Here is a 21873-nt window from a genome sequence, read left to right on the forward strand (position 1 = left end):
ACAAATTTAAGTACACAACATGGTATTGCTAACTATAAGTATACAAAACTGTACAGAGGCTCTCCAGATCTGCTTGTCTTGCATAGCAAAAACTACAGCATTTGAGCTACAATTCACCATCTTCCATCCTGCAACCCCAGCAGCTGCCTTTCTACTCTTTGTAGAAGTCTAACTATACTGCATACCTCAGAGACATATAAACGCACAGTACTGGTCCTTCTGAGGGTCACCCATGTTGTTCCATCTCACTGGGATATGGTGTGTGGAGTGTCATGGGTGTGGGGAACTGTGTGTTTGTATATATAATTTAGCCATTCATGTGTCACAGGACATTAAAGATTTTTCTATACCTGTCAATTGCAAATACTGCCATGAATATGGCTGTTCATATATCTCTTTGAGATGCTGATTTTAATTCTTTTGTGTAGAGAACAAGAGTGAGTCTGTTGGATCTTAAGGTAGGATTTTTTTTTCTTTTTTGAGCCACCATCCATAGTGTTTCCCATAGTAACTACACCTTTTCCCTACAAACAATACACAAAGGTTCCAATTTTTCACATCCTCACCCAGAGCTATTCTTGTTTTATAATTGCCATCCTGATATCTATGAAGTGGTATCTTATTTTGGTTTTATAGAAAGTGTTTGTTTTTTTCTTGAGAAATGTCTATTCAAGTCCTTTGCCTATTTTTAATGGGTTTTTTTGTTTAGTTTTGTTTTGCTATTGGGTTGCAAGGTTTCTGTCCCGACCCGCGGGATTTGGAGGCACGAAAAGAGAAGGGCTGAGGATTGAAATGAGGGGCTTGACAAATTGACGCTAGCGTTTGCTTCTTTATTTTTCCTTTTTCCTTTTCCTACTTTTACATGTTTTTTCCTTTCCCTGTCCTACTACCTTCCCCGGCTTTCTCTATACTCCTCTCTCAGTACGTTTCTCAGCATCCTCTCTCAAAGTCTCTACACAGTATCCTTTCCACAGTCTCCCTCTCGAGGTCTCCTCGCCTCATCCTCTACGCAGTCTCTCTCCTTCTCCTCTACGCAGTCTCTCTCCCTATCCTCCACGCAGTCTCTCTCCCTGCCATCTCTCCCATGGTTTCCTTCTTATCCCCCCTCGCTCCTCTCTCGTACCTCTCTGTCCCACGTGCTCTTTTGGACGTGCAGTGGTTTCTCCCAAGGCGAAAACAGAAACCGAAACCTAACTTCGGAGCATGCGCAACACGGCACATGCTCCATGCGGCTCCGGACAGGTTTCTTTATTTGGATAGTAATGCTTTATCAAATAAATGATTTGTGAACATTTTTTAAAAGATTATTTATGTGTACAAGAACTGGGGTAGAAGCTGTAAGTGTGGGAGGTGAGAGGATTCACCAGAGACAGAGTGGGAAACAGAACAGGCGGATAGACTGAAATACACTACTGAGGGGAGCAGCGGGCGAGTCAAGAGAGGTCTGCTGCACCATGTGGGTAGCTTCCTGGCTGACCGGGGATTGAAGTCATGCTGCAGAGGCTGCGGACAGCTTCATAGCGCTGCACTTAACCTATTGTGCCACTAGAGAGGCCCTGATTTGTAAACATTTTATCCCATCCTATACGTTGCTTTCTCACCCTGCTTCCTCATCTATGGTTTCCTTTGCTATTCAGAAGCTCTTAATTTTGATGTGATGTTACTTGCAAATTTTAATTTTATTACTTGGGCTTTTGGTGTCATCTAAGAAATCATTCCTAGTCCAGTGTCATGAAATTTTCCCATATGAGTTTTTTGATTCTAGTCCAGTTTTTTTTTTTTTTTTAAAGATTTATTTACACGAGAACCATGGTACAGGCCAGATGTGCAGGAGGGTGAGAGGATTAACCAGAGGCAGAACAGGGAACAGAACAGGCAGACTGACCAAATACACTGCTGAGGGGAGCAGCTGTGAGACAGGAGAGGTCTGCTGCGCCATGTGGGACCCTCGCAGAGGCTGCAGACAGCTCCACAGTGCTGTGCTTAACTGCCTGTGCCACTAGGGGAGGACCTCCAGTCCAGTTTTTAAAGATTTATTTGTATATGCATAGAAGAACTGGGGTAAAGGGCAGCGGTATAGGGGGTGAGAGGATTCACCAGAGACAGCGTGGGGAGCAGAATAGGTACATCTACTGAAATACACTAAGGGGAGTTGCAGTGGTGTTAGTATGATAATGCTGAGCCTTAACCTCTATGCCACCAGGGAGGTCCTGTTTCCACTCTTTTTTTTTTTTAAGATTTATTTATGCATAAAAGAACTGGGGTACAGGTCAGAGGTATGGGGTATGAGAGGATGCACCAGAGACAGAGTAGGGAACAGAATAGGCAGATTGACTGAAGTACACTGTGGAGGAGAGCAGCAGACGAGTCAGGTGAGGTCTGTTGTGCCATGTGGATAGCTCCCTGGCCAACTGGGGATCGAACTCGTGCTGTGGTGGCTGAGGATAGCTTCATAGGTTGCGTCTTAACCCCTTGTGCCACCAGGGAGGCCCTATTTCCACTCTTGTATCAAAATACTTAATCCACTTGGAGTTGATAATCAGATATGATGTAAGGAAGGGTAACCGCTCAATTTCATTCTTTTGCATGTGGATATCCAGTTTCCTCAACACCATTTATTGAAGCAGCTGTCCTTCCTCCTTGTGTATTCTTGGTACACATGCTAAAAATCAGTTTACCCTATAGTGTGGGTTTAGTTTGTGTTTTCTACCAAGAAAATAAGGTAAAAGATCTCCCTAAAATAAACATGTGAGTGATAAAGGAACTAAATAAGACTCAAAGGGAATATTTATTTATACCAAAGAATTGGCCAGTGGAAATAGGAAAAGTTACTGTTGAATTTTATTTTTATGCCAGTACTATACTATTTTTTTTTTAAAGATTTTATTCTTTTATACAAGCACTGGGTACAGTCAGAAGCACAGGAGGGTGAGAGAATTCACCAGAGCCAGAGTGGGGAGCAGAGCAGGCAGAAGGACTGAGGTACACTGCCAAGGGGAGCAGAGGGTGGCAGGAGAGGTCTGCGCACCATGTGGGACCCTCCTCCAGTGGCCAGGAGCAGCTGGGGATGGAACCAGCGCCACAGAGGCTTCGGGCAGCTTCACAGCCCAGTGCTCAACTGCTGCGCCACCGGGGAGTCCCAGTACTATACTATTTTGATTGCTAGAGCTCTGCAATATATTTTGGAATCAGTATGTGTGATCCTTCCAGCCTTTCCCCCCAAGATTGCTTTGATTATTCAGGATTTTTGTAGTTCCATGTGAATTTTAGGATTTTTTTTTCTATTTATGTTAAAAATGCCATGGAATTTTAGTCAGGAATTTTAATAATAATTTTAATTTCGGGCCTCCCCGGTGGCGCAGCGGTTGAGCACTGGGTTGCGAAGCTGCCCGAAGCCTCCGGGGCGCCGGTTCGATCCCCAGCTGCTCTCCGGCCACCAGAGGAAGATCCCACATGGTGCGCAGACCTCTCCTGCTGCCCGCTGCTCCCCTCAGCAGTGTACTTCGGTCCTTCTGCCTGCTCTGCTCCCCGCTCTGGCTCTGGTGAATTCTCTCACCCTCCTGCGCTTCTGACTATACCCAGTGCTTATATAACTAAATAAATAAATCTTAAAAAAATAATTTAATAATACTTTCCATAGTATGGGCATTTTAGCAAGATTAGTGCTTGTAATCCATGACACAGGACTATCTTTGTGCCATTGTTAGTTTCTTTCAGTGAGTTTTTGTTTCAGTATATAAATCTTATACTCTTTTGCTTAAGTTTATTCCTAAGTATGGCATTTTTTGGATTCTATGGTAGATGAGATCTGGCATGGATAACATTTTAATATTATACACAATGATTTGCTCCAATACAGCCATTATAAAAATTATTAGTACTGAAAATATTCTAGCATTAATGGGTGTACTCCCAAATCTATTTCATTGGTTTTATCTTCTTCATTATCCATTGATTTATTTAATGACTATTTATTGTCAACTGAAGTTGGTTCTGTTAAGTTTTAGAATAAGGTTTTTTTATATAGCTGACCTGGGAAAATGACAAACAAAATAAAAATAAGCACAATAATTATAAAATAAACAATATTCAAGTGGGAAGCAGCTGGAAAAGCTAATACTAAGAGATAGTAGCTTTCACATAGAAATCATAGAAGTAATAAATAATGGGTTCAGTTATATCCTCTACCAAGAAAATAAGGGGAAAGATCTCCCTAAAATAAACATGTGAGTGATAAAGGAAAGAAATAGGACTCAAGGGGAATATTTATTTATACCAAAGAATTGGCCAGTGGAAATAGGAAAAGTTACTTTTCATCAAGAAAACGACTGAAAAATGGTTCAGAGATACAGGTTGATTCTTGAATTCGCTGAGTTGGTCACAAGAACTGTAAAAAAGACTAAAGGATTTCATTCATATTTAGTTGCAAATTCTTTGAGATAATTTGTCATTCGTCATGATGACTGAGAAAGGGCATGGAAGAAATTGGTATCTTTGAAAATAGCAAAATAGTAATGCTAAAAGCCAATTTTAAGAACAATTAGGAAATATTCCCAGTATGGATCAGGTTTTGAGTTTTTCTGTTAATTTTTTCAAACTCAATTATTTACTCAGTATAATCTCTTTTTTTCCTGCTTTTATTCTATACCTTATTCTGGTCACATCTACTTAGCCAATGAAATGAGTTGGTGAGTTGTTTAGCTTTTATAGCTTTGCCCTTGTGGTCTTTTCTTTGTTATAAGCATATTAAGCAAATTACTACTTCACAGAAACCATTACTTTATTATAACTATTTACATTGATCATGAAATAATCAAATTATAGTATCAAAGGGACCCAATTGAATTTGAAAAAAGGCCTTAGACATGTTCAAAATGAAACTGTGATTAATGCAAATCAATGGCATATTTATGTAAAGTTGACTAAATAGGGTGTCTCTGTTAGATCATTAATCATGCAAGTCTTATGCCTAATCTGGACTTTTTCTTGCTACAGCATCAGGTCACTGACATGTTACTAGTGTCCATTCAAGTTCAGGGATTTCTTGAAGATACGTAAGATCATTTAATGACATGGGAATTTATAAAGACAACAAAAATTGTTTTCAGTCAGGCAACATTAGTAATAAAACTTGTGGTCATTTAAATAATTGATAAAAATATATGGTATGTTAAGAATGCTAGTATTAAATCCTAGGAATTTTTTATTGGTGTATTAGTAAAGATTTATCAAAAAGTTCTTATAATAATCAAAAAATACTATGTCTAGTTCTGGTTCTAGTTCACAGTTTTTATTATCTCTTCTCTACCTGAATCTAGCATAATTCTTTTGTTTGTTTTCCCTTTAATCCATAATGAATAATTCATTTCTATAATCAATTGTGATAAATTGGGATACTTCAATAAAATTCTTTATTCAAAAATATTTATAATACAGCAGCATTCTACATGACTGATTCTTAGAATATCTCTCAATAAGAGGCATGAACATTTTCTAAAACTATAATTAATGAAGAGGTGTTATTAGTAAGTAAAATTAATTCTATCCAGTTTTTTGAGGATCTAATGATGCAGAAAAGAGTTGACAGCTGGGCAGAATTAATTCAAGCCTTAGCTCCAGGGCAAAAGCCTGGGATTCAGTTTTGCACATTAAAGTATCACATTAGATAAAACTAAAATGGTCTTTGGAAAGTTTGATATTTTTGAGGGACAGGGTGGTTTCTGTCAGTGTAGCTCGGAAATTGAGATCCAAAGCTGTTGTGTCATAAAACATAAGAAAGCATATGAGCCTGGAAAAGTTCAAGTAGATGTTACAGATCAGCTGTCTCGACCATCTTAAGATTTTACCTGATTCTATGGAAATACTTAATTTTGAGTAGATCTATCTGTGACTAGGTGTGCTGGTATAAGATAACTGACCTTTGCTCTGTGACTAAATGAATGACTCTATTTCATCAAAGTAAATGATTTGCCTAAAATATTTTGGTGTTTTGGTCAAGTTGATGTTGCCTTTATCTTTCTCTATTCTTTATATAATTTTTTTTAATTGAAGTAACATTGGCTTACAATAATATATGCTTAAGCTCTTTGTACATAATTTGAATAATGGACGGTCATGATTTTTCTGTTCTTTCTCAACCTATGGCATCAGCAGGGATCACATTTAAATTCATTTATTTAAATTCTGCAAAATGAATTGTACTCCCCTGTTGTAGCAAGCATTATGTTAAGCTTCTGAAAGTTGGGGGAAAACAAAAACAGTCTATAGCCCAAGAAACTTACTTGTAGGTAGTAAGAAATTATCTTATTAATAACTCTTTAACTCCAGAAATATCATAACTTCAAATACTAATACTCATGATCTCATGGTGACTGGGGTAGAGGAGTGTTTACACTCGGTAGCTCTGACTTGGGACCTTGCATCAGATTGCAGGCAGATATTGACCAGAGTGACTTACAAGTCCCCCTCAGATGGCTGGAAAGATGGTGATGATGGTAACTGGGCCTTGGTTTCTCTCTACCTCTACCTCTTGACTGAGCCGCTTCAGTTTCTTCACAGCATGTCAGTTGGTTTCTCCCATGGAAAGCAATTTAAGAACACATTGTGTAATTAGCTTTGGCTTTGATGAAGTAAACTTGGAAGTCAGCTATCACCATTTACTTGGTGTCCGGTGTTCATTTTGTGGTACAAGAATTAGCATGAGTCAGTATGGGAGTGGGATCCACAGAAAGCAAGGCCCTCAGGGATGTCTCGGAGGCTGCTTCCACAGGAATCAAAAGCATATCATTATAAAACAGTATATCAATGCCACACTGACTTTATATACATGGTAGAATATCCTCCAGGAAAGAATTCATAAAGTCATAATTATATCTGAAGAAATAACACAAATTCTAATTTCCTCAGGAAGATGGAGTATGTGAGTGGTTAGTTTTTAGATATGAATATTTATTTTTCCTATTCAATATATTATAAACATTTAAGTTTGTATTTTCAGTGTTTGTTCACCCTTCACTAGAGAAAAAGTCTAACTATACAGTATTGCTAGACTTAAAGGTAAAAGACAATAACTTCTTTAATACGTTCTTCAGATGCTTTTTTCTGAGTAATAAAAACCTCACTGGGAAGTTTTTATTTAAGAACATGGTACTGAACAATATACTTCAATGGAAAAAAAGTCACAAATAAATTGGCAAGTAACAAAGTAGTGATTGGAAAGCATGTTCTTCCTGCTCTGATTAATGCCAATAAAAATTTACAAATCAAAGCTGAATATAACTTACAGTTCATCAATTGAAGCATTAGAATTTTTTTAAGATTTTATTAATTTATTTATACAAGTACTGGGTAGAGTCAGAAGCACGGGAGCGTGAGAGAATTCACTGGATGAAATACACTGCTGAGGGGAGCATTTGGATGAAATACACTGCTGAGGGGAGCAGCAGGCGGCAGGAGCGGTCTGCGCGCCATGTGGGACCCTCACCCAGCGGCCAGGGATCAAACTGGCACTGCAGAGGCTGCGGGCTGCTGCTCAGCCCAGTGCTCAACCGCTGCACTACCAGGGGAGGCCCAGGATTAGAATTTTTTCAGGAGCTTCACTATGAAGTCTAAAATTGCTGGTGTATGTTCATCAGCACTGGGCATATTTGGGATTCTGTCTTTGAGACAACTTTGACTTTGCTAAGCCTGTTGGTTTTTGTTTTTTTGATAATCACTGAGTGCACTGAAGAATTTGGAATTTTTTTTAAGTTTAAACAATCAAGTAGTACATTTATTGTTAAGGGCAAGTAAAAAGCAGAATCGTATGCAGCTCTAGTCTTTAATATCTAATGAAACTTACACATTAAAAGAAATTTAAAATATTGCTACTGAATGCTATCCCACAGTAAACTATAATCAGATAGGTAAAATATCTGGCCCAAGGGAATAGATTGTTGTGCAATTAGATTGACATCAGGTTTTCTTGTTCTTACTGTTCTTTCAGCAGTCACTTCTTTTTTTTTTTTTTTAATAGAGGCATGTTTTTTATTTATTTATTTGTTTGTTTGTTTTGTTTATACATGCACTGGGTACAGTCAGAAGCGCGGGAGGGTGAGAGAATTCACCAGAGCCAGAGCGGGGAGCAGAGCAGGCAGAAGGACCGAAGTGCACTGCTGAGGGAGCAGCGGGCAGCAGGAGAGGTCTGGGCGCCATGCGGGACCCTCCTCCGGTGTCCGGGGAGCAGCCGGGGATCGAACCGGTGTCGCAGAGGCCGCGGGCAGCTTCGCAACCCAGTGCTCAACCGCTGCGCCACCGGGGAGGCCCTCAGCAGTCAGTTTTAATGAAGATGGCAGCCATCACTTAAATATACATCATTATGTGAAGAACATAAATGTCAATAAAATATTTTCTATTAAGTAGCAGGCTGATGGCACCATAAAAATAAAGAGATTTTTCATATTGTAAAATATAGTCAGTCATAATGGAGTACACTAATAGTTTGGCATTCTCTGAGTATTCCTTAATGAACTAAAAAAAAGAGCTTTAATTAAAAATGATTTTGATTGCTTCAGATTTATATTGTGGAAGATATACATTGTTTCCTATGATACCATTGCATACATGAAATTAAGTTAGATGTATGGTAACTTCTTTGCCTTTCACTTGAATTACAAAATTCTTAATGGTATTTGTTTGGATTTTCCTACACAAAGAATTTGAATTTATGTGTGTCCATCAGTGCATGATATGCCTGCTTTTGGCCATATGTGTGTTTAAGGTACATATTTTATATTTGTTGCTGCAAGAGATTGCACAGGGATGTGACTTAGAATCAAGAGGTCACCTTTGTGTTTTCCCTCCTATGTCATCCCAATCTTAAGACCCTTAATATGGAACTCTTCTAAATTTGCACAATTTAGTTCAAACTTCATTGTCTAAAATAGAGAATTTCTTTTTTTTTTTTTTTTTAAAGATTTATTTATTTATTTATACAAGCACTGGGTACAGTCAGAAGCGCGGGAGGGTGAGAGAATTCACCAGAGCCAGAGCGGGGAGCAGAGCAGGCAGACAAACAAGTACACTGCTGAGGGGAGCAGCCCGCGGCAGGAGGGGTCTGCGCGCCATGTGGGACCCTCCTCCGGTGGCCGGGGAGCAGCCGGGGATCGAACCGGTGCTACAGAGGCTGCGGGCAGCTTCGCAACCCAGCGCTCAACCACTGCGCCACCGGGGAGGCCCTAAAATAGAGAATTTCTAAGGGATTTACTTTGTTTTCTTGTTTGAGAGCTGTATTACATACATGTATTCCTTTAACTGTTATGAATAAACAACAAAAACAATCTTAAAAAGTATTTTTGCTACTGACAACTCTAACTTCAAAGAAATTTAGAATGTCAAGATAAAATAGGTTTCAGCCCTAAATCAGGTAACTTTATCACTCTTAATCTGAAAAAAAAACATTGTTTATAAAAAATATTGATGAGTGTTAGCCATTAATTTAGGACAGTTTAAAAAATATGCTCTGTCAAGCAGATATTCACATTTCAGGATTATATGATAAAAATATAAACTTAGCTGCCTAAAAATGTAAATTTGGACCAATTTGAGACACATTTAAAGACAGACATGCCCTTGGAAAATGAAACTTTTAGAAATAGCTTTATCATTTTTGTTCTTTGGTGTTGGACATTAATATGGAATCTTGGAGGGAAATCTTGAGGAAATCTCAAGTTTCCTCAAGATACCTGCCTACTAAGAAAGGCACAGAAGTTCTATACCAAAGACAAATACCGGGGACTACCAAGCCAATTGCAGCTGTGATATTAAAATCCTTGAATAGAGGGACAGAGCACTAGCATCACAGATAGAGAGGAGATCTCAAATTGTAGGAATGAACATGCTTGAATCCTTAGAAAAAAACAAAATATCAAAGGTCATCTTGACTAAAACCTTTCATTGGCATATCTAATCACATCATTTTCTTTTGTGAACCATCCTTGAATTGAATGAAACCCATTCCATTACAGTAGAAAGAGGAACTACCTAGTTTCAGCCAATAAAGAGAACCTCAAATACATCCTCACCTAAAACCTCCATACTTACTTGAAGGAATTATACACACAAATGCAAGCCAGATGCACCAAATGGATTATACTCACTTGAATAAAAAAAACACTGCTATTGTCAGCTTGGAGGGAAACCTACGGCTCATGACATAGAATTATAAAATGTTTAACTTACATATTTTTTATTTTTTAAATGATTTATTTATTTTTATATAAGTGCTGGGGTACAGGCCAGAGGCGTGGGAGGGTAAGAGGATTCACCGGAGACAGAGGAGGGAGCAGAACAGGCAGATGGACTGAAGACACGGGGAGCAGCGGGCTAGACAGGAGAGGTCTGCCGCACCATGTGGGATTCTCGCTGGCCAGCCGGGTCCAACCTGCACTGCAGAGGCTGCGGAGCTGCAGACAGCTTCACAGTGCTGCGTTCAACCCACGGCGCCACCGGGGAGGCCCATATTGTTTTTTAATTCTGTAAACATTTCTCTTGTATCAAGGAAACAAGAAGAACAATTTCAAGGTGAAACACAAAGGGTTCAATCAAGAATTTTTTTTTTATGATTCAATATAATAAAAATCCTTCAAGATATATTTCTTGACAATAGGTAAGATAATAGGCACCAAAATCTCATACGCTGAATTCTCTAAGAACGTTGTCATGTTCTTAGCTACTTCAACGCTATACTGAGACTATTTTGTCTGCTGCTTGGGGACTGTTCTTTAACTGTTCTAGTAGGAGGATCATTTCATTTATGTTGGGTTTTGAATAATAAAACCTAAAGACATAAGTTCTTTATCATGCAGTTTTTTTTTGTTTTTTTTTTTTTGTTTTTTTGGTAACCTTAAGTTTTTAATTCTATTTCTATTTTTATTTTTTTTAAAGTTTTACTTATTTATGCATACAAGAACTGGGGTGCAGGCCAGAGGTGGGGGTGGTGAGTGGGGAACTGAACAGGCAGACTAACTGAAATACACTGCTGAGGGGAGCAGTGGGTGAGTCAGGAGAGGTCTGCTGTGCCATGTGGGTCACCTCCCTGGCTAGGGATCCAACTCTTGCTGCAGTGGCTGATGATTGCTTCCTAGTGCTGACACTTAACCCCTTGTGCCACCAGGGAGGCACCTCTCTTTATTTTTAAATATACATAGTTACAATGAAAGTGCTAGCTTTCTTCAGGTGTGAATTTGGTAATCCATTTTGAGGGATTATGATCAAAACCATATACTGATAGAAAATTTATCTCAGTCTTGAAGAAAATCTGTGAATGTGTCAGTTGCACATGTATGGTACAGGAGTACATACAATATGTAAAATTAAATAGAACAAAATTTTCATTTTTTATTTCACACAGAATCCATATAGCAAAAAATAATCATCCATAATAAGAAAGAAAGGTTGATATTTTTTTTTATTTTGGATATATTTTGAAATTGTAGAAATCAAAAAAATGGGTAATGTGATAAGTTTATAATAGTTGGCCAAAGTTATTTGTAAATTTGATATAAAGCTATTAATAGAGTCACGTGGATGACTCATTCAAGGAATTCCCACTCATTCTAGGAGCTCCTAGTCCATTGTCAGTATATGTCTATGAGATGGGAGGCCCATCCTGTGACAGGGGCCTGTTGCACTTTTAGACAATTCAAAGTGTTAATTCTTTAAATTGAGTTCTTAAATCTTTTAATAAGTTATGAGTGCTGTTAACTGCCTGTGGAGAAATAAACAACAAATTTCAACATAATAGCCCTTTTTATATTTGGAAAAAAAAATAGCTTGAAGACAACATCCATGTCACCCTTTAATTATACCTTAATTAAAAAAAATAGATTCGATTTGTTTTTGGTTTTGCAGAAGTGAACTTTGAAATTTCCTTTTTTTTTTTTTGAGGCTAGATATATTTTGCTAATATGATTTGTTTTTGTTGTCAAGAAACAGAGAATCAAATAATAAATGTTAAAGTGTGAAAAATGCTGGTGTACTCATTAAAACGTGATTAAATGTTTAAACTTCCAGTACATTAACACTGACATTTTATCTTTTAAACAGTGTCAGGTAATGAAGGTCAACACAAGCAAGCATTCTGTTTTTGGCCCTTAGTTAGAAGCACACTGTACTTGGACTTCACAGCAGGGAACTGTCAGACACTGTTCTCCTCTGTGCTGCTTCTCTCTGAGTACTAGCTTGCAGCTGGCTGCAGCATATGGTAGTGTATGGGAGATATTTTCTGGGGTCCGCTGCCTCAATCACTATTTAATGATTAATTACTGCAGTCTGATGTCAGGATGAGACATTCAATGCTTCAGGTAAAAATCTTAACTATAGAAAATGACAGCAGGCAGGGTTTTGAAAGCTGAGTTAACTTTATATTATATTTCTTCTGATGAATTACTCGATTTTTCTATCCACTTGTAAAGAGGAAGGTGAAAAAGACAAAATCGTCAAGTAGCAAAACGCCAACAATGACAGGGGTGGAATTCAGTAGAATAGTCTATGATTGTCAGTCACAATGAGAATAGTACAGACAGGTACACAATAACTAACTCTCTACTGGAAACCAAGCAAACAACTTTCAATTGACATTCCTGGACATAATGGATCTGAGCTGTGAAAAGTGTCTTCTAACAATGTCCCTAGTAAGCAAATAAGGCTCAGTGATATTTTCTACCAGTATATGATTTTGCATTCCCAATACACTGCAAAAAAAGAGGTGGCAGTATTCTTTAGTATGTGTTATACTCAATGATAAAGGAAATTAATCTAGTAGAAAGTTCAACTTGGTATTAAAATACTTGCCTATTCTCAATAATTTCATAAATCTTCGAATCATTTATATAGATATTTAGTTTAAAATATGAAGCAGCAATTTGCCGGGGAATCCTAATATGAATCATGCAAACTGAAAATTTGAGTTTTGAGATATTTAGATACTAATTTAAAATAATCAGGAAGTATTAAAATTGTCAATGAATTAAAGTAACTTTATATATAAAGTTGAATTATTGTTATCTACTAAGTAAGTCATTTTGTTTTTTTTTAAATTTCATTTTTATTTTTATTTATTACAGTTATCTTGAAACAAGTTCAAAATATTGTTAAAAAAAGGGGCATATTTTTAAAAACTTTGTTCAGTAGCTATTATTCAATGGTGTCAGTCAATATCCTTTGTAACTTGGCAATGAACTAACAGGCAATATAGATAATATTTTGAGTATAAAAACAATTACTTGAGATCAATGAGGATTGCAATGGCCATTTGTTGAATGATTCCAGGAGAATTTTGCTCTGAAATGCTGTTACTCAGAAGAGCCCCAAAACACAATTTCTCTTGTGGTAGGTGCATAAGAGAAAAAGGATGAGGTAATTGGTCAAGGAAATGACTTGCAGTATACCTGTTTCAGAGGATTCTCAAGAGAATCATGGTATGAATTTGAGAATTAAAGATATATGTTCATCTTGATTCTTGTTGAAATGGCCATGTGGTCACAAGGTAGGCACGCACAATTCCTAACCACAAATACGAAAAAAGCACCAAACACTCACTCAGCCTATTCAAAACCCCAGTACAGGAGCATTCTAATTTCATTTGGTTGATCTGGCATATTTATATCTCCAATTTAATGAAGCCTGAAGAGTCAAACTAGTAGTGTTAACATGAGTTAACACCACAGCTTTGATTGCTCACCATCCAAATAGCAAAATTTCCTAATATCATTTTATGGGACTTAAAAGACATTAAACTAAATATGATTGCTGCTCCATAAAATGGTAGAATAGTTTTCCTTATACTGTATATATGCAAATACAATATCCCATCTCAACCTCCAGTGCCCATAGTAAGTTATCCTTGCAGCTTAGATTGAATAACTATTATTGGTTTGCATGCTTCTAAATCTTGGATTTTGTGTAACTAAGATAGAGCAAAGCTTTCAAAAAATAGAATAATGCCTTCTACACAAAACCATCTTGTTTAAAAGCTTTGTCTCATTATGTAAAGTATCCTTACCCAATTGAAATAAATTTATAATCCATGCTGAAGATAATGCATGTGACCTGAAAATTATAAGGAACTCTTAATGTCAAATGTTTCCTATACTTTTCACTTCTTCAGTGAATGTTGAGTCGGAGGATGGGGGATTTTGAAGAAAAAGAAATTTCTGTTCTAAAAGTATAAACTTTGATGAATGTATACTGTAAGGCATTCAATTTCTAGCTTTTAAGAGCAGCAGTCAATGTATAAATCATTACTTTGTCAGTCACTAGGAATCCCCAGATTTCAAAGCTCTCTTAGAGTTAGACATGTCAGTGTATAACTCACAATTCCGAGGATTTCTTGTGAGGTTCATTTGTTTCCTTCAAATTAGTTGGTATACCCACAATTGTGTAAGGCAAGTTGATGAAATGAACACAAGGGTAAGGCCTTAATATTTAGATGTAGATACACCTTCAATTGTAGGAAAAGTGGCTCCTCCACCCTTATCCCTTGTGAGATGCTCAGTAAACATTTTTTATGGCTTGCTCCACTTTTTTTTCCCCTGATGATTGCCATGACATTCATATTTTATAGAAGTATATTATTTAATGCACTGATGTGTAAAATAGGTTTACTGTACTCAAAGCTGTTCTTTAATGGAGAGACAATGTCACAAACACTTTATTATAATGATAGACAAAGCTCAGAGTAGCCTGCCTTTGGGTACACATCACAAGTGGTGGCACACAACACAACTCTCCAAACTCGTCTTTCCTTTGTCTCACGGATAGACTATCTTGTAGTGTCCATGAGCACTGATAGGCCCTAGGAATCTCTTTCAGGCCTTTTCCACTACTCCTTACCAGTTATTTGGAAGTGGGAACAGTATTTTATTTTGGATGTAAATGAAATGAAAAACCACGGCACTGTTTTCTGAGTCTTAATGTGAGCATCCGCCCATACTTTAGTTTCACTGAATTGTATTAGATGGTGTCACAATTTAAATATATTAACTATTTTGTGTATATAATTTAAATTTAATATTTAATAGAAAACAAGTGTTTAGAAATCTTTGCATCAAAATGAAAATAATTATTCAGCCAGTGATTAAAAAATGATATAGAATGAGCCAGTGGAAATAGGATAACAAAATAGATATGAATAAAAACATGAAAGTTCTTTTATTTATGTAGAGAATAAATATACATATACCAGTTTTCACCAGAAATTTCTGAATTTTTGAAACCTTCAAGTAGTAAGGGCTAAAATAAAAGTCAGAGTTTAGGGAAAATAGAATATTTTTACAAAAAGCATGTTGAGAAAGGTGGTCTGTAAGAAACCTTCACCTAGGTTAATGAGATGGGTGCTTCCAGAAAGTTCCATACCCTGTATTTAGGGGACATAGTACTAGATTTGACTTATGCCTGAGAAATCTAGAAGCCAGGCAGTTTGGTGTCAGGAGACTGCCTCTGCTATGTGTGAGTGCTGGACTCTGGATCTGTGGGACTGAAGATGCAGGCGTTTCCATGCACAGCATGAGAGGGGGTGCTGGCTTAGCATTATCTTGGATTCCCTCTAAACGGGCTACCTAGAGGGTGGCAAGATCTAGAAGATGGAAGTTAGGAAGGAAATTCTAGGGGATAAGAGAAGAGTCCTTAGCACTTCCGCAGACGGGATCTCCAGGGAAGCCATCTAAGAGCCGTTGCAAAGGAGGAGTCAGCTTTAAATATTCAGATTCAGATCACACAGGGCCCAGGGGCACCATCCAGGAGAAGCTTTTCCTTTGCCCTATCCATTTTCTTTTCTGACCTTCAAGTACTCCAAATCATCTAGGAAAGTGGTTTATTGGGATTGAATGGGGTTTTAAAAAGGAGCTCAATTTTACAGACTTGGTGAAGAAACAAAACAAGTCCTACTTTAAAGTTACTAGTTCCAATTGGAAAACGGCCCTAGGTGGGTAGAGAGGGAAAATGCCAAATACTCAAACCAAGGGCTGAAGAAAGGAGAACCGACCATGGTATGTGCCATCTGAAACCAGTCCATGATATTGTTGTAAGGGTACAAGCTAGAGCAGTAGCTCGATCAGCTGTCTAGTGAATAACTGTATAGTTTTATCAGTGTGACAAATATGTAACCTGGTTGTGGTCTGTGGTTATTATCCAAAATTTTTTCTCAGCTAGGGAAGAACATTGTGGAGAACATTTTTGGGGTATAGACTTCTACATTGACAATTTTTCCAGCCTGTTTGAAATAAGATTCTGGTGCCCTTTGACTTTCATTATTTAAGTGCTCAGTTTTCATTATTGTTGCAAAACTCAACATACTTTTTTTCCTTGGCTTCCTCAGTAGCATCCTCATCAATATGTAAGTGTCAGTTTAGTCTCATGTGACTTCCTGTGGTGGCCCTCACCTTCAGATGGTTTCTGGAATCTGTGCTTGATACATTTTATGATTTTGCATAATTTTCGATCTTACCTCTTTCTTCCATTTTTTTCTACTTCCTTTCTGAGGCATCAGGTGCAGCCACATGTATGATGTCTTCTTGTGTGTGTGTGGGGGGTATGTGTGTATGTGTGTGTGTGCATGTGTATGTTGTACATTCTCTTGTCACTCCTTGCTTCATTCAGGGCATTTTGTTGTAATCAGTAATTGTATCTTCTGTTGTCTATAATAACTATTAAATCCATTTATGGAGTTCTGAATTGCAGCTATTGTACCTTTCATAAAATATCCCTTTTTAAATTTACCCACAAAACTTCTTGAAGTTTTGAATACAACAGTTGCATTTTTATTTATATAACTCTTTAATAATGTCTGTATTTTAACCTATTGTTTGCTTTACACTTAGTTGATATAGGCTTGCTTATTTGTTGTTGTTTATAAAAGGTGCACATTGAGAATGAAAAAAAAAATTAGAGATCATACATAGGTCCGGATTGAACAATTTTCCTTCATAGAAGATCTGCTTTTGATATTGGCAAAAATACAGCTGGGATCACATTGCCTTTATCTAGTCAGAAAGAGCTGATATTCAAAACTGGCTTTAGTTGTTGGGAGGACAAATCCATCTTCCGTTTCACTTCATCTTGCAAACTAGCCCATCAGGATCTCCTAAGGTCCATAGAATTTAGCAGAACCCCACTTCTTGGTTAATTTTGGAATCCAATCCTTGCAACTCCAGCTCCATAGAATTGTCAGGTCTTTTGAATTTCCGGTCAGTTCTGATAAGGATGGTTGGCTCATTTGAGTACTTGAATGAGACGATGGTGGAGCTTTGCTCAGTTCACTACATTTATTAGAAATGCTGTTAATTTTTTATAAGATTTTATCCATTTATGCATACAAGAGGTGGGTGGGGAGAGGATTCACCAGAGACAGAGTGGGGAACAGAACAGGCAGATTGATTGAAATACACTGCTGGGGGGAGTAGGAGAGGTCTGTTGTGCCATGTGGGTAGCTCCCTGGCTGGCTGGGAATGGAACTCAAGCTGCAGTGGCTGCGGATAGCTTCGTAGGCTGCATCTTAACCCTTGCACCACCAGGGAGGCCTCATGCTGTTAAAATGTTTTAAGTGATTTTCTGAGCTAGACGTATCTCTGCTTGGAAATTCCTATTATATGTAACTATCAAGTTCTTGTGATGAAATGCCCTTCCTCAGGTGAGATAAATATTGTAGAGTGTCACATTGGTGTTAGGGAATGTGTCTATGGCAGTCCTCAATTACTCATTTGGTCATACCCCTCTCGTGTGTGATAGTAGCAGCAAAGATTGTGGGTTTCTGTGTCTGGTCCACCTGATGTTGTGGACACAAATGAGTGTAATTTATTCTTGGGCATATCCTGCTTCTTTAAAAATCCCATCCCCTGTAAAATCTAGGATAAAATTCTTATCAGAGTATCTAGTTTACAAATAAAGGATAAAATATTTTTTGAAAGATTTATTTTTTGACCTACACCCACTTCTGGGGTGTAGGCCATAATTGCCGGCGATGAGAGGTTCACAGAGACAAAGTGGGGAGCAGAACAGGCAGATATACTGAAATACACTGCTGAGGGGAGTGAACTTAGGCTGGGAATTGAACTTAGGCTGCGGAGGTGATAGCATAATAGTGCTGAGACTTAACCCCTATCCCACCAGGGAGACCCTAAAGGATAAAATATTATTAAAAAATAATTGTAGTGATATGACTTTAGTGACAATTGCTACACTTGGACAATTTTTATTTCTCTATCTGGGATAATTTCAAGTTGCAATTCTTCTAAACTTCAAATGTCTCAGATTAACCTGAGATGTTAGGTTGTATATTGGGCAAATAGCTTCATAACTTAAATATGAGTTTTATATGTAGCTGCTTTAAAATATCAATAAAAATCATAAAAGGTTAAAAGTTCTAATAGGAATGGACCTCCCCGAGTGGCACAGTGGTTGAGCGCTGGGCTGCGAAGCTGCCCGCAGACTCTGCAGTGCTGGTTTGATTTCCGGCCACTGGCAAGGATCCCATATGGTGCACAGACCTCTCCTGCCACACCCGCTGCTCCCCTCAGCAGTGTGTTTCATCAGTCTGCCTGTTCTGTTCCCCGCTCTGGCTCTGGTGAATTCTCTCACCCTCCCGCGCTTTTGACTGTACCCAGTGCTTGTATAAATTAAAAAAAAAAGTTATAAAACAAAAAGTTCTAATAGGAAGGTAGGAATTAGATGAATGCAGAGCCTGTAAATGTGGGTGAGGTAAAAGTAAAACAGGGTGGTTTCATCTTTCATGGAGACAGACACTCAGGTGTTTCTCTATTTGAAGCAGAAGTCTTCCAAATCCAAATACATATCAAAAGTATTTAAGAAATCTGATTGTAGAATCGATGACATCAGAAGGGGAGTTGCAGAGGGGAAAGCAAAATGGAGAAGGGGCACAGTAAACTCTGCTGAAGGATTGTGGGTGTCTTGGTGCTGAGTGTAGTGTGGTAACATATCTGCAAAAGTGTTATCCTATAGCTCATTTGTACACAGTGTTGTTAACCACTGTTACCTGAATAACAAAAATAATTATGATTTTCGTTGGTAAATTATATAAAAAAACTATTAAATTGGAGAAAATTATTACTGAGTTAAGTAAAAAAACAGGCAAATGTTTACATTGGATGTATATCAAAACATAGTAATTTTAATATTCATAATTTTCAGGGCAATACATAGTTAAGTAGCATTGAGACAATGTTATTACCCTGTTAAAAACCTGACTTGACTTCTAGCATATTTTTAGGTAAATTGACTTTAAACCAAGATAAGTGGGGAATATGGCTTGTGCAAAAACTTTAAAGAACCTATCAATTTCTTGAAAATATGAAATATTACTGAGAATTTGGAAGAGCAAAAATTGAGTTTCAAAATTCAGTGTTGAGTGGGAAAAAAGGCCTGAGATCTACAATAAATATATTTCTTTAATAAATTAAGCACATACACACAAGACAAAACTGTTTAGTCACACGATTTGATACACATCCAAGGATATATATAAAATGGTGTGTTATTTGGGGGAGTGTTAGTGATTGGGTCATGATGGGTGATAGAGGGAAATTATTTTGAATGCTAAAGGCTTGATAAACTAATGAAAATAAAATGGAATGAACTGAAGAATTTGGTTAACTCAACAATATGCCCCTGAAATATCCTGGGGAAAGACAAAGACTTAATTTTATATATTTGGATACAGAAACCCATTCAAATTATATGGTTAAAGAGTCATACACTTCCAGTAAGTGTGTATATTTCTGTGTGCATGTTAGCTTTTTTCTTTATTATACTATTTTTTTAAAATATTTATTTATTTATTTATACAAGCACTGGGCACAGTCAGAAGCGCGGGAGGGCAAGAGAATTCACCAGAGCCAGAGCAGGGAGCAGAGCAGGCAGAAGGACCGAAGTACACTGCTGAGGGGAGCAGCGGGCGGCAGGAGAGGTCTGTGCGCCATGTGGGACCCTTGCCCAGTGGCTGAGGATTGAACCGGCACTGCAGAGGCTGCTGGCAGCTTCGCAACCCAGCGCTCAACTGCTGCGCCACCAGGGAGGCCCTGATGATTTTTTTTTAATCGACTACAGATTTTAAAATTGCTATTCTGCCACATTAGCTCAATTTCTCTAATTCGCAATCTTATACTAGTACAATGAGATTGTCAGATTTAGTGGGGAATGATTTTAGATAATGGTGATCTCTGATATCGGCTTAGTCAGAAATATCAGTAATTCACTTCCTGCCCCCTTCCAAAATGAGTCTTTGAAGCCTCCACAATAAATAACTAAAGTTCTACAGAGTGGTCTTCAGCTTAAACTCAACATATTGTTTTAATTAAGTGTATTTACAGAAATTTCCAATTCTCAGTTTTCCAACTCCATTCAGAAGTGGTATGTTGAGAGAGAAAATAGGATTTAATTCCCCCAAGAAGGAACTATTTGAGTGAAGGGAAATATAAGCAAACAAATTATTATTTATTTCTAACATTTTTCTAAAAGAAAATTTATTTTTATATTCCCCATACAATTGCAACCCCCTTATTTTGACCCCGATTCCTCCCCACCCACCATCCCCCATAGAGTGTCTCTGGTTCATAGTTGTTTGTTGATTTTGAGTTTCACTTTCTTATAGTTATTCATTTTCCTGGTCCCTTATTTAAGTTTTCTAGATTCCTGCTATGAGTGAGACCATCCGGTATTTTTCTTTTTCTTTCTGGCTTATTTCGCTGAGCATGATCCCTTCCAGTGCCATCCATGTTGCTGCAAATTGCATGTGTTTATCTTTTTTGAATGCTGAGTAATATTCCATGGTGTATATGTACCACATCTTCTTGATCCAGTCATCTATTTTTGGGCATTTGGGCTGTTTCCAAAGCTTAGCTATTGTAAACAGTGCTGCTATAAACATAGGGGTGCAGGTGCTCTTTGGAATTGATGTTTCTGTGTCCTTTGGGTAAATACCTAGGAGTGGAATTGCTGGATCATAAGGAAGCTCTATGTTTAGTAGGTCCAGAAATCTCCACACAGCTCTCCATAGTGGTTGGACCAGTTTGCATTCCCACCAGCAGTGCAGGAGAGTTCCTTTTTCTTCACATCCTCGCCAACATTTGTTGTTGCTAGTTTTTTTAATATGTGCCATTCTCACTGGTGTGAGATGGTATCTCATGGTAGTTTTGATTTGCGTTTCCCTGATTACAAGTGATGTTGAACATTTTTTCATATGTTCCTATGTTCACATGGCCATTTGCATTTCCTGTTCAGAGAAGTTTCTTTTTAGCTCTTCTGCCCATATTTTGACAGGATTATTTTCTTTGTTGTTGTTGAGTCTCGTCAGCTCTTTGCAGATTTTTGTGATCAGTCCTTTATCATTAGTGTTGTGTGCAAAAATGTTCTCCCAGTCGGTGGGGTTTCTCTTTGTTTTTGTTATTGTCTCTTTTGCTGTGCAGAAGCTCTTTAATTTGATGTAGTCAAATTACAGCTGTTTATCTTTGCCTTCACTATCACTGCTTTGGATGATGTGTCTGTGAAGATGTTTAACCTGCATTAGTTTTATTTCAGATTCAGATCAAAAGTTTAGTGTTTCAACATTTTAATTTTTTTATTTTTAATTTTTAAGAGCACTAACAATTTTTTCTGTGCTCAAACATTCCTTCCTAAATTTGTCAGTTGGCAGACCATCTTAGAAAAAATTTACTCTATCACCACTTTTACAATGTGTACATGTTTTACTCAATTTTTTTATATTCACAGTTAATGCCAATACATTTATTTTAAAATGAAAATATGTCACTATCATGCATAAAAATGCAGTATTGTTTGTCATAAAAGCATATATAGATAAATACAATGAATTGTTACAATTCA

This window comes from Talpa occidentalis, unplaced genomic scaffold (genome assembly GCF_014898055.3).
Source record: "Talpa occidentalis isolate TD23 unplaced genomic scaffold, MPIMG_talOcc4v2.1 talOcc4.16, whole genome shotgun sequence".
NCBI lineage: Eukaryota > Metazoa > Chordata > Mammalia > Eulipotyphla > Talpidae > Talpa > Talpa occidentalis.